Source organism: Panicum virgatum, chromosome 8K (assembly GCF_016808335.1).
Source record: "Panicum virgatum strain AP13 chromosome 8K, P.virgatum_v5, whole genome shotgun sequence".
NCBI lineage: Eukaryota > Viridiplantae > Streptophyta > Magnoliopsida > Poales > Poaceae > Panicum > Panicum virgatum.
This window is the reverse complement of record NC_053143.1, coordinates 35,030,515-35,033,420: the sequence shown is the minus strand read 5'-3', so window position 1 is coordinate 35,033,420 and position 2,906 is coordinate 35,030,515. Positions and strand designations below refer to the sequence as shown.

General features: G+C 47.5%; 1 non-coding gene across 1 annotated transcript; it reads left to right on the top strand.

The window, feature by feature from the left end:
- The first annotated feature begins 2,244 nt into the window (after positions 1 to 2,244).
- LOC120646543 lies at positions 2,245 to 2,351 on the top strand. Its single transcript, XR_005664447.1, has one exon. It is a non-coding gene; the product is annotated as a small nucleolar RNA R71 (small nucleolar RNA).
- Positions 2,352 to 2,906: the final 555 nt, after the last annotated feature.

Genomic DNA, 2,906 nt, shown 5'->3' with positions numbered 1-2,906 from the left:
AGGTAGAGCCGAGGAAACTTCACCTGGGGGTCGGCCGACCCCCAGGTTCGGCCGAACCTGGACAAGCATATGTCCAAGTATAGCTCGACATGGAGTAGCCCCTAAGCAACCTCATCCCGGGGAGATATGGTTTCCATGTAAAGAACCACGTAGAGTAGCCCCTACTCCACCTCCACCACTATATAAGGGGGCCCCCTCTCCCCCCTTTCATTCATTCCACCACACACCATTTCTCATGTGAAAGAGTAGAGAGGCTCCCACTTGTATCCTTAGCCTAGGGAGTGTGTGAGGAAGGAGTTCGGAGAAGAGCCGGACTTGTTGGCATCTCTTCAATTTTGTACCTCTACGGATACGGTACATTTGAAGTACATGTCTGGGTTCTTCTATTCGGTGAGTTCCAGTTAAGTTATTCTTTTGTTCTCATTCGTTCGCGGGTTCATCATCCGTTCTATTAGCGGATACTCTAGAAGAGGGCCCCTGATAAAGACGCAATAATCTTGTAAAACTCTAGAGTAGTAGTCGAAGGCATAGGCGTGGTGTCTGGGTCTTAGATTACCTTTGTTTGTCTCGTACTTTGCTAGTATTGTGGTGTAGACGGCAGGTGGTGACAGCCCTGTCCGTCCGCTACGGAGACAGTCTGCATGGTTAGTGCACTCCCTCCCCCCCCCCCCCCCCCCCCCCCGCCTGAGTACGACATAGAGCAATAACGGATATTCCTTGGCAGACCAGGGTCAAACCGGTGCCTGAAGTGAGCGAGTGGAAACATTAGTGTATCTTCGCTTGAACCTATCCATAGATCAGAATCACACTACCCTAAGGTCTCTTTATCTCTTATCTTCTTCGGGGTAATCTAGTTAGAAGATAGTTACGCACCCGTTCCTCATGGAAAATACAATACCCTGAATACTTCCGGGTGAAGTGCTACAATGGTATTTCCGTGCGCTTGCGGATTCCTCTGTGAGAGTTAAGAAATACCAACACCTCCCAAGCTGGCTTGGAAGGGGGATGATAATCTTGATCATCCCAACCGGGCTCTGCCCATAGCCCTTGTTTCTCACTATCCTCATGAATCAAGAATACCTCTCTCTTGTTTTGAAACTTGAATTTTATGGTCTTGCCCATGATACGAAGGCTAATTCTTCCCGTCCCCACATCAATTCTGGCATTTGTATACTTGAGGAATGGTCGCCCAAGTATGAGCGGAATTCCAAGATCTCCTTCCATATCATGGACTACAAAGTCCACTAATATGTAGGTATTCTTGACTTTCACCATTAACATTTCCACAACTCCTTCTGGATATCTTATCGTGGAATCCGCTAGCTGAACACACATAGTGGTAGGGGAAATTGATGGATAGCCTAACTTCTCAAAAGTTACCTTGGGCATGATGTTGATGCTGGCTCCAAGGTCACAAAGGGCGTGATCAAATTCATAATCAAAGATTGAGCAGTTGATCACTGGGGTTCCGGGATCTTCTCTTATTGTGGCTGCTAACTCGCCCCACGCACCTCTTCTTGGACGTATGAGCTTCTCTGCATAGCTGAGGGGTGTCCTGCTAAGTGGCTCTTTCCACATCGCATTGATAACATTTACGCTCTCTAGAGTTGATTCGGGTTGCCCTGGAATCTTCATAGCTGTGGAGAATCCATCCATCTTGGCATGGATGGTGTCCATAGATTTGTCTATAACAGCCAACTTCTTCTGAAGGGACTCATTGATCTTCGCTTGGCCGTAGACAAGATCTCTCATGGTAGGCTAGTTAGGACCGAAAGAATTCGAATTCCCATTACCTCCTTGGTAGTATGGGCATGGTTGATTCCACCCCTTACCTCCTTGTGGACAAAACCCATTGCTGCCATTGAGGAATAGAGCTCTTCTTGGATTTCTGGGCAATTGTCGCCCGAATGTCCAACATTCCCGCAGACCTCACACGTCATGCGAGTTTCCAAGGCTTGAAGTGTTTTCAATTGAGCCTTATCTTGGGAGTAATCCTCAAATTTCTTGAGGAGGAGATCAATTTTCATAGAGAGCATGTCAGCCTCCTTGACAGAGTGCATACCTCGCTGGCACGGTTGGAGGCGATCATCGCTCCATCCTTGGTTGGAAACCATCTTCTCGATCAATGATGTAGCTCTTTCAATGGTTAGCGAGAAGAAAGCTCCACCCGCAACGGCATCCACATGATCACGGGAAGATTGTGTCAACCCATTGTAGAAGTTCTGTAGAATGAGCCAATTATCCATTCCATAGTGCGGACATGCCAGAATGTACTCCTGAAGCCTCTCCCAAGCTTCTGGAATTGACTCATTTGATGTCTGCTGGAAGTTCGAAATCCGACCACGAAGAGCATTAGTTTTGCCCATCGGGAAGAACTTCGAGAGGAATGCCTTGGCACATTTGTCCCAAGTATCCACAGCAGTTTTGATTGCATAAAACCATTGCTTCGCTCTCCCCAAGAGAGAGAACGGAAACAGATGGAGCCAGATTGCATCTTGCGATACACCTTTGATAACAAAAGTACTATAGAGCTCCAGGAACTACTGGAGATGAGCGCTGGCATCCTCATTAGCCTTGCCACAGAATGGGCCGGCCTGCACCATCGTAATGAGACCCGTCTTGATCTCGAAATTTTCTCCTCCGGTGTTAACCTCTAGCCCGGTGGGGACCTGGTTAGCAGACGGAGCAGAGTAATCACAGAGTGTGTTAGTGTTTCTTATCCTCAATAGAATATGGATTCTGCAAGCGTACAGAATCACCGATGTAGCACTTCACCTTGGAGTATTCCAGGGTATCATAATTTTCCTCAGGGAAGCACTATGGCAAAGAGTATCGAAGAGATTCTAATCCTTAGAGAGGTAAGTAGCTGGGAGGACAACGAGCGAGAAAGACTCCTAGAACACTTC